The sequence below is a fragment of the Pistacia vera genome, unplaced genomic scaffold, assembly GCF_008641045.1.
Source record: "Pistacia vera cultivar Batoury unplaced genomic scaffold, PisVer_v2 Contig212, whole genome shotgun sequence".
Taxonomy (NCBI): Eukaryota; Viridiplantae; Streptophyta; class Magnoliopsida; order Sapindales; family Anacardiaceae; genus Pistacia; species Pistacia vera.
In genome coordinates, this window is record NW_022196016.1 from 1,874,487 (window position 1) to 1,884,548 (window position 10,062).

General features: G+C 37.6%; 1 non-coding gene across 1 annotated transcript; it reads right to left on the minus strand.

Moving 5' to 3' along the window:
* Positions 1-3,281: 3,281 nt before the first annotated feature.
* On the minus strand, positions 3,282-3,388 carry LOC116129653. Its single transcript, XR_004127933.1, has one exon. It is a non-coding gene; the product is annotated as a small nucleolar RNA R71 (small nucleolar RNA).
* Between the last annotated feature and the right edge of the window lie 6,674 nt (positions 3,389-10,062).

The following is a 10,062-nucleotide window of genomic DNA, read 5'->3' on the forward strand; positions in this document are numbered from 1 at the left end:
GAGCCAGTCTAGGTACTTTAATTCTCGAATGAAATTGATGTTCAGAAGCTTATCAACCTCATCCTTAAGCACTCTAGACTGCTCAACATCCATAGAGCTTCTTTTTGTCTAATTGGTTGAGCCCCTGAGTTGACGTTCAATCTGTGGCACATCCACCATGTCTGCATATACCCAAGCAAACACGTTGAGGTTTTTCTTTAGGAACCCTACTTAGACAATTTTCCAGCTTGTCACTTAGACTACTCTCAATTTTTAGCACGCGAGTTGGGTCTTTCTCGCTGTCAGGTACTTCTCGCAACTCTTCTGTAGTCTTTACTGTGGGTGCTTCTTTGTGGACGTGAGGATCTAATAACCATGGTTCTCGAGAGAAGCCATTTTTGTGTAGCATGGATGACCCAATTGTAACATTACCAAAAATCTTTCTCATAACTCTTGATTATTGTGACCCCGCGTAGAGTTGGGAATCTCATTGCTTGGTAGCACACTGAGGTGATTGCGCTTAGATCATCTAGGATCGGCCTCCCTATAATGACATTATAAGTGGTCAGGCAGTCGACCACTAGAAACTCTGCCATCATCATCTTTATTTGAGGCTCTTGCCCAATAGTCATGGGCAACTCGATTGTTCCCTTGGGGACTAAACTATCTCTGGTAAATTCGTATAGTAGCAACGGACATGCCCTCAGGTCTCGCTCTATGAACCTCATTTCTTTGAATGCTCCTAAGAAAATAATGCTCACTATTGATAGACTTATTTTTATATTTTATTATCCTTGCATTTACTTTATTTGGCATGTTTAATATCTTATGGTGCCTATTTTTGATGATCTTTATGTATATGGCATTTGTGGTTAAGAGTTAGTAAAATATACTTAAAATTAGAAGTTTCCAGCATTTTTACTTTTGGATGTTTTGGGCTCTTTGCAGATTTTTGATGGACTTGAGTTATAGTTCGGTTTTCGAACCATCTATGAAGTTAAAGTAGGCATCTTAAGCTTTCCAAGTTGGGATGGAATGTCTAGAGACGACTTCGTTTGGGCCTCCCATTGTTGGTGCAAAGTCAGAGCTGAAAACTGAAATCGAATCCTAATTGGAGTAGGATTTTTGTCCAACCACTGGAGCTTTAAAAGGGCATAATGTTATGTTTACAAGTCCTAAAACACTTGTTAACATGAGTGGACAAGGAATTACAAGTCCTAAAACACTTGCTAATTCGGTTGAATTAAAGAGTTTCATTCCAAGTCCTAAAACACTTGGATTGTGGAATGTGGAAAGCAATGGAGGAAATTCGGCCCAAGCAAGTTCCAAGGAGGGAGAGAGCCCAAGCATTTCGGCCCAAACCATTCCAAGTCCAAGCCCAACAAAGGAAGCTCAAGCCCACCAAGAAAGAAGCCCAAGTGTTGAAGTGGTCCAATCTGGCCCAAGTTTCATTCCAAAGGGGAAGATCCACATTAACCTTTATTGGATCAATTTGCACGATCCTCAAGGCCCAAACTCTTACACCCTTATTAATAGACTTGATTAGGATCATTGATCAAGTTTTGATATAATAAAGTGAGTTTATTTCAACTAATAGGGTGGTTAAAGACATAGATCCTAGAATTAGGGAACCATGTCTCTTTTGCATTAAATAGGCATGACCTTGCTTTTTGAATGAATGACTTGTAATATTTGTTGATTTTATTTCTTCTAATTGTATTTTTCAATTACTTATTTAACCTTGTAATTGCCTATATAAGGGCAACTATTCTTCTTGTAATATTTAGCTTATGAAATATTGAAAATTGGTTTATCCATTTGAGAGAACTTTGTGCTCTTTGTTGTGCATTCTTTATCCAAGTCTTGGCAAGGGGATTTGGTGGTGAATCAATTCAAGTTGGTGGAGCAATCCTTCATGCTTGAAGTGTTTCTACTTGTCTTGGTCCGAAATTGCAAGTAAGTATGACATTGTTCTTGTATTGCATTTGGCCGAATTTTAACTTGGGTTTATGGCATGTTGTGTTTTGTTTTGTTGTTAAAATTGGTTGGAATTGGATCACATAACTTGAGTTTCCAAATCAAATGAGACGATTAAAAGGCCCAAATTGAAGTACACATCCTGAACTATAATTCTTATGAAGGGGCTAAAGTCTAGAAAGCTCGTTGTCCTATCCAAAATTGGCTTGGAAGTTATGGCTTCAGCCTAGAAGCTTTAATCCTTAGCTGATTTGGATTATTTTTGTATGGTTCGTATAAAGACTTGGTCCAACTTCAACAGGGAGTTCAATACAAGTCTGGAGGGCTGGAATTTCGTGTGTATGAGCTGGAATTCACTTGCACAAATTAAGGGCAGGTTTGAAGAGAGAGAAAGAAGTGTTTTTTGGTGCCGTTGCCGGGGACTAGTTGTAATCAGATTCGGTGTTCTTATTATTTTTATTGTTTTGTTTACTGATTTATAAAAGTAGTTAGTGTAATTATTGTCATTCTTACCTTTGATTGTGAAGAATTGTGATTTGCAGGATATCAAAAAATTTTTTTGGTAGTACTATTCACGACAGGATTTTCGGTGGAATTAGGAGCGTTGCGAATTCACATTAAGGATTCACTAGCCCCACCCTCTCGATGCCAAAAAACAACTTTTGATAGGGTTTTCGGCCATTTTTGTGTTTTTGGCCATAATTTTTTTTTTTTTTAAAGATTTTCTAGTCAATTTTCATTATTTGTCATTTTTTTATGTGATTTTTTATTTTATGACCAAGTCATCTCATCTTGGTGACTTAACATTCGATCTAGAGATTGAACGAATTGCACGTAGGTTGAGGAAAGAGGCTTGGCAAAATCGAGAGCAAGTTATTGTTTCATCGCCTGGCATTAACGTAGCCCTTGATTTAGCATCTAACAGTTTGTTTAGTGACACAGAAGAAGAGGGAGTCATGGAAAATAATAACAGAACATTAAAGGAGTTAGCTGCCCCTAATTTGAATAAAAAACCTTTGTGTATTGAGTACCCTAACTTAGAAGCTACATTTGAGTTAAAGTCAGGACTAATACATTTGTTGCCTACCTTCCGTGGTTTTACAGTTGAGGATCCTCATAAGTATTTAAAGGAATTGCATGTGGTGTGTTCAAGTATGAGGCCACAAGGTATCTTAGATGAGCAAGTGAAGTTATGGGCTTTTCCTTTCTCCTTGGCAGATTTGGCTAAGAACTGGTTGTATTATCTTTTGTTAGGCTCCATTAACTCCTGGAATGAGATGAAATGGTTGTTTTTAAAGAAATTTTTTCTTGCTTCACAAGCTGCCAATATCAGGAAGGAAATCTGAGACATTTGACAATATAATGAAGAGACCTTGTATGAGTATCGGGAGCGCTTCAAGAAATTGTGTGTAAGCTGTCCACACCATCAAATACCTGATCACCTCCTAATCTAGTATTTTTATGAAGGCATATTACCAATGGCTAGGAGTACGATGGATGCTACTAGTGGAGGTGCATTGGTTGACAAAACACCAAAAGCTACTAAGAATTTGATTTCCAACATGGCAGTCAATTCTCAACAATTTGGGATAAGGATGGATCATACACCAAAGAAAGTTAACGAAGTTCATACTTCTAGCATGAATGTCAACTTTCAGATTTAACTTCTTTGATGAGGTAAATGGTAGTAAATAACATGCAAGCTGCTAAGGTGTGTGGAATTTGTTCGATTGCTGGTCATGCTACAGATATGTGTCCAAGTTTGCAAGAAGAAGAGCCAATCCAATAAGCCAACATGATTGGTGGTTTTCCAGGGCAGCCTTAGTGAAAATATGATCCATTCCTACAACCTGGGCTGGAGAGATCATCCGAATTTGAGCTACGGGAACCAACCTACTCAAAATTGCTATCAACCCCCATTCTAGACAAGACAACAAGCAAATCAGTCCCCAAATCTATCACTTGATGAGATTGTTAAGGCACTGGGTAACAATACATAGTAGTTTCAGCATGAGACGAGAAACAACATTCAAAATTTTGAGAAGCAGATTAGTCAGTTAGCAACATCAGTGAACAAGCTTGAGGCACAAGGTTATGGGAAACTACCTTCCTAAATAGTTGTGAATCCTCATGAAAATGCGAGTGCCATTATGTTATGGAGTGGGAAAGAGATCGACGCCCCTATCCAAAATCCTCTAGTTTCGGCCAAAGAGACTCAAGTAGACGAGGAGGTAAAAAGTGAAGCTGAGAATTCGTCCAAGGTGACCCCTCTAATAGTAGTGCATAATTCAACCAAATCTACTCCCATCCCTTTTTTCGAGTAGATTGTCCAAGTCTAAGAAAGACGAATAAGAGAAAGAGATCTTGGAGACTTTATGGAAGGTAGAGGTGAATATTCCCCTTCTTTATGCCATGAAGCAAGTTCCAAGATATGCAAAGTTTCTCAAACAGTTGTGCACTACAAAGAGAAAGTTGAGAAATGATGAGAAAATCAGTGTGGGGGAGAACGTGTTAGCAGTAATTTAGCGTAAGTTACCCAAAAAATGTAAGGATCTAGGTACGTTTACAATCCCATGTGTCATTGGTTATACTAAATTTGAACATGCCATGTTACATTTAGGTGCATCTATAAATGTCATGCCATATTCAATTTATGTATCTTTGAATTTTGGTCCTTTGAAAGAAATAGGTGTAATAATTTAGTTCGCTGACCGTTCTAACGCATACCTTGAGGGGGTAGTTGAAGATGTTTTGGTACAGGTTAATGAACTAATATTTCCTGCTGATTTCTACATTCTGAATATGAAGGACAATGGTTTTCCAAACCCCGCCCAATTCTGCTTCGGAGACCCATCATGAAAACAGTTGGGACGATGATTAATGTTCATGACGGTACTCTTACCATGGAGTTCGATAGGGAAATTGTCAAATTTAATATATTTGAGGCCATGAGGTACCCTAGTGATATTCAATCTGCATTTTCTATTGATGTTATTGATGTGTTTGTGTCAGAGGTTTTTGAAATAAGAAATGAAGACGAGTTAGAAGTGGTGCTTAGCCAAGGATTACGAGACATTAATACAAAATTGCAACTGAATTCAAATGTTGAGGAGATGATCATGGCATTGCAATCACTACCTTTAGTTCCAAAAAGGTATGATTTGTTAAAAATTGAGTTACTAGTATCTAACTCAAAGTTGTTGCCTTCTATGGTGCAGGCACCAGTTTTGAAGCTGAAGCCTCTTCCTAACCACCTGAAGTATGCATACTTAGGGGATAAGGAGACATTACTAGTCATCATTGCGAAGAATCTGACTTCAATACAAGAAGAAAGGTTGCTAAGAGTGCTACGGGACCACAAAACAACCATTGGTTGGAATATAGCTGACATTAAAGGCATAAGTCCATCAATGTGTATGCATCGAATCTTGTTGGAAGATGGTTCAAAACCAAGCCGAGAAGCTCAACGGAGGTTGAATCCTATGATGATGGAGGTAGTCAAGAAAGAGATTTTAAAGTTGTTGGATGTAGGAGTGATTTATCCTATATCAGATAGCAAATGGGTGAGTCCAATCCAAGTTATGCCGAAGAAATCTGGAGTTATGGTGGTTAGGAATCAAGATAACGAGCTTGTTCCAACAAGGATTCAGAATGGATGGCGTATGTGTATAGATTATCGCAAGCTGAACACAGTGACAATGAAAGATCATTTTCCTTTACCTTTCATCGATCAGATGCTTGAGCGATTAGTTGGTAAGTTTCATTATTGTTTTCTTGATGGTTATTCGGGTTATAATCAGATTGTTATTGCACCTGAGGACCAAGAGAAAACCACATTCACATGCCCATTCGGGACATTTGCATTTAGAAGAATGCCATTTGGACTTTATTATGCACCAGCAACATTTCAAAGATGTATGTTAAGTATTTTTTCTAACTTAATAGAAAATTGCATTGACGTGTTTAGATGATTTTACGGTATATGGTGGTTCTTTTGATGTTTGCTTGGATAATTTAGCTCGTGTATTGGAACGTTGCATTGAGACAAACCTTGTTTATAATTTTGAGAAGTGTCATATGGTAGAGCAAGGCATTGTCTTAGGTCATGTAATTTCATGTAGGGGTATTGAGGTAGACAAAGTTAAGATTGATTTAGTTGTAAACTTACCATATCCCACGAGTGTGCGAGAAGTGCGTTCTTTCCTTAGACATGTAGGTTTTTATCACATATTCATTAAGGATTTCTTGAAGATTACTTTGCCGTTGTCTAGGCTTTTGCACAAAGAGGTGTCCTTTGAGTTCAGCTCAGAGTGCAAGGATGCATTTGACAAGCTGAAATTTGCCTTGACCACAACCCCCATAATCCAACCCCCTGATTGGACTTTGCCATTTGAAATAATGTATGATGACAGTAATTATGCACTGGGAGCAGTTTTAGGGCAATGTCATGGCAAGCAAGCTCATGTGATTCATTATGCATCCAAAACATTGAATCTAGCTTGATGCAATTATTCTACGATCGAAAAAGAGCTTTTAGCCATAGTATTTGCATTAGACAAATTTTGGTTGTATGTGCTTGGCTCTAAGGTGATTGTATTCTCAGATCATGTAGCTTTGAAACATCTTTTAGCAAAGAAGGAGTCAAAGCCGAGATTGATTAGATGGATTTTACTCTTATAAGAATTCGATCTTGCGATCAAAGACAAGAAAGGAGCTGAGAATTTTGTTGCAAATCATTTGAGCCGATTGGTAAGAGAAGAAAAGCCTGAACTGTAGTAGTTGTTTGCTTTAAAAGGTATGGTTCCTTGGTATGTTGATTTATTAAATTATTTAGTTGGTAGGATCTTACCTGATGATTTGCTTAGGGCTAAAAAGGACAAACTTAAAAGTGAGGCTAAATACTATGTGTGGGATGATTCGTATTTATGGAGATATTGTTCAGGTCAGATTATTAAGAGATGTGTGCCTAATTCTGAAATTCAGTATGTTCTTATGTTTTGTCATACTTATGTTTGTGGAGGCCAATTTGGACCTAAGAGAATAGCTAGGAAAGTGTTAGATAGTTGATTTTATTGGCCTACATTATTTCATGATGCTTATGTATTTTGCAAAACTTGTGAACAATGTCAAAGGACTGGTAGTTTGACCTGTAGGAATGAGGTGGTACAAACCCCTATATTTGTCTGTGAAATCTTTGATGTGTGGGGTATTGATTTTATAGGTCCGTTTCCTTCATCTTTTGGTTTTGTTTATATATTGCTTGTAGTTGATTATGTTTCAAAATGGGTGGAAGCTAAAGCCACCAAAACTGACAATTCCAAAGCTGTTGTAGGTTTTATCAGGTCTAACATTTTTAGTAGTCTTGGAATTCCACGAGCAATGATTAGTGATCAAGGGACTCATTTTTGCAATTGAATAGTAGATGCTTTGATGAAAAAGTATGATGTTTTCCATAAAACTTCTACTTCTTATCACCCCCAGACAAATGGACAAGCTAAAGTATCTAATAGGGAAGTCAAATCCATCTTGGAGAAGACTGTGAAGCCGAACAGAAAAGATTGGAGCCTTAGACTTGATGATGCATTATGGGCTTACAGGATAGTATACAAAACACTTATTGGGATGTCCCCCTATCGATTGGTTTTTGGTTAGTCATGTCACCTTCCTATAGAGTTGGAGACAAGGCTTATTGGGCAGTGAAGAGTTGCAACATGGACCTTGGAAAAGTTGGTGAGCAAAGAAAATTGCAGTTGCAAGAGTTGGAGGAGATATGACTTGAAGCCTATGAGAACTCAAGAATTTACAAGGACAAGACCAAGGCAATTCATGACAAGATGATTGTTAGAAAGCACTTTGTGGTTGGAAGGAAAATCTTACTTTATAATTTAAGACTTAAATTAATGCCTAGTAAGTTACATTCTCGTTGGATTGGACCCTTTGAAGTTACTAATGTTTTTCCTTATGGTGCAGTTGAAGTGCGAAGTTTAGGAACTAATAAGGTGTTCAAGGTCAATCGGCATAGGCTTAAGCCATTTTATGAAGGCTTTCAAGAACATACGACAGAAGAAGTGCGACTGGGTGTTCCCGTTTATGCAGATTAAGGTGAGCTTCAGAGTTGGGCTAACGACGTTAAACACAGGCGCTGTTTGGGAGCAACCCAAGGGGAGTATTTACTTAATTTTTTTATTTTATTTTTACATTGAATAATAACTCTTCTTTACAATTGGATTTTACATTGGGGACAATGTAAGCTTTAAGTGTGGGGGAGAGGCTTAGGGAGGATTATTTTTTTTTTTTCAATAAATAGTGTGTCTTGTGTATGCTTTGAAGTTAATTGAAAAAAAAAATTAAATTTTTTTTTTTAGGCTTTAAGTCAGGTCCTTGAATACCCGATGATGCATGAGATCTTAACTTGACTTATGTAAATAAGTATACTCCTTAGTTTGGGATGTTAGCAATATTCTATAAACTAGAGTTAAGCACATTTGAATCTTGGTAGTCAATTGAAATGATACATGTCTTGAAAAGTTGGGTGAACCTGGTGACAAGGCATGATTGAGGAGTGTAAGCAACTCTCAAAATCGTTTTTTCTTAAGCTAGTCCTAAATTCGGGTTTAAGTAAATAGGATTAAAAAAAGAAAAAAAGGAAAAAAAAAATCAAATTGTTCTACTCCGCTGTCTAAGTTGTTAAATAACTAGGGTCTTGAGTAAAAATGTTAACCCTTATTTCAATCTGTGACTTAAGACATGAGTATGCAAAGCACCTTTCGTTTATTTCCTGTTGATTAAGTTATGGGCTACGACTGAAGGAAGAGTTATATTTATAAATAAATAAATAAACCCCTAGTTTGCTACCTAGTTTGTAGTAGTAAAGAGAAATGGTTGAAGGATTAGTTGTGCATGAGTTAGTTGTGTTAAGCTGCCTAGTTCACCTTGACTGATTGAGAGTAATTATGTACAGATGAAAAGAGAGATAAATGTATTTAGCTATGGTTTATTCTATGATTGCTACATTCTAAACTAGGTATGAGTATGCTTAATTTGCATACTTAATGATTAAACATAATTGCTGGTGCATCATGATGGTGTTCCTGGTGTGGTTTGAGTTAGTATAGTGTGTTCTTAGCGTTGAGTTATTTTGCCCGAGGACATGCAAAAGGAAACCAAGTGTGGGTTTATATTTTTATTATCCTTGCATTTAGTTTATTTGGCATGTTTAATATCTTATGGTGCCTATTTGAGATGATTTGTATGTATAAGGCATTTGTGGTTAAGAGTTAGTAAAATATACTTAAAATCAGAAGTTTCCAGCATTTTTACTTTTGGATGTTTTGGGCTGTTTGCAGATTTTTGATGGACTTGGAGTTACAGTTTGGTTTCTGGACCATCTATGAAGTTAAATTAGACATCTTAAGCTTTCCAAGTTGGGATGGCACGTCCAGAGATGACTTTGTTTGGGCCTTCAATTGTTGGTGTAAATTCAAAGCTAAAAACTGAAGTCGAATCCTAATTGGAGTAGGATTTCTGTCCGACCACTGGAGCTTTAAAAGGGCATAACTTGAGTTTTCGAACTCGAATGAGATGATTCAAAAGCCCAAATTGAGATGTGTACTACAATTCTTATGAAGGGGCCGAAGTCCAAAAAGCTCGTTGTCCTATCCAAAACTAGCCTAGAAGTTATGGCTTTAGCCCAAAAGCTTTAATCCTTAGCTGATTTGGATTTTTTTGTATGGTTCGTATAAAGACTTGGTCCAACTTCAAAAGGGAGTTCAATACAAGTCTGAAGGGCTGGAAATTCGTGTGTATGATCTGGAATTCACTTACACAAATTAACTACACTGCCATTGTCAACCATTACCCTGAGTACTCTGGCATTACCGATCCTTGCTGCGATTATGATCACATCATGGTGGTGGTGAGGAGATTGTTCACACTCTTCCTTGGTGAATCCTATCACCTCGCTTTCTTGCCTAGGCCACTTTGGTGGCTTTTGGTCACAGCTCATCACTCGAGGGACCAAGTATGTCCTGGCCTCCCACGTATATTGCTCGCGAGAGCGCCTAGTGCTCCCTACAATATCGGGTCCCTCGTAGATCATACCCACCA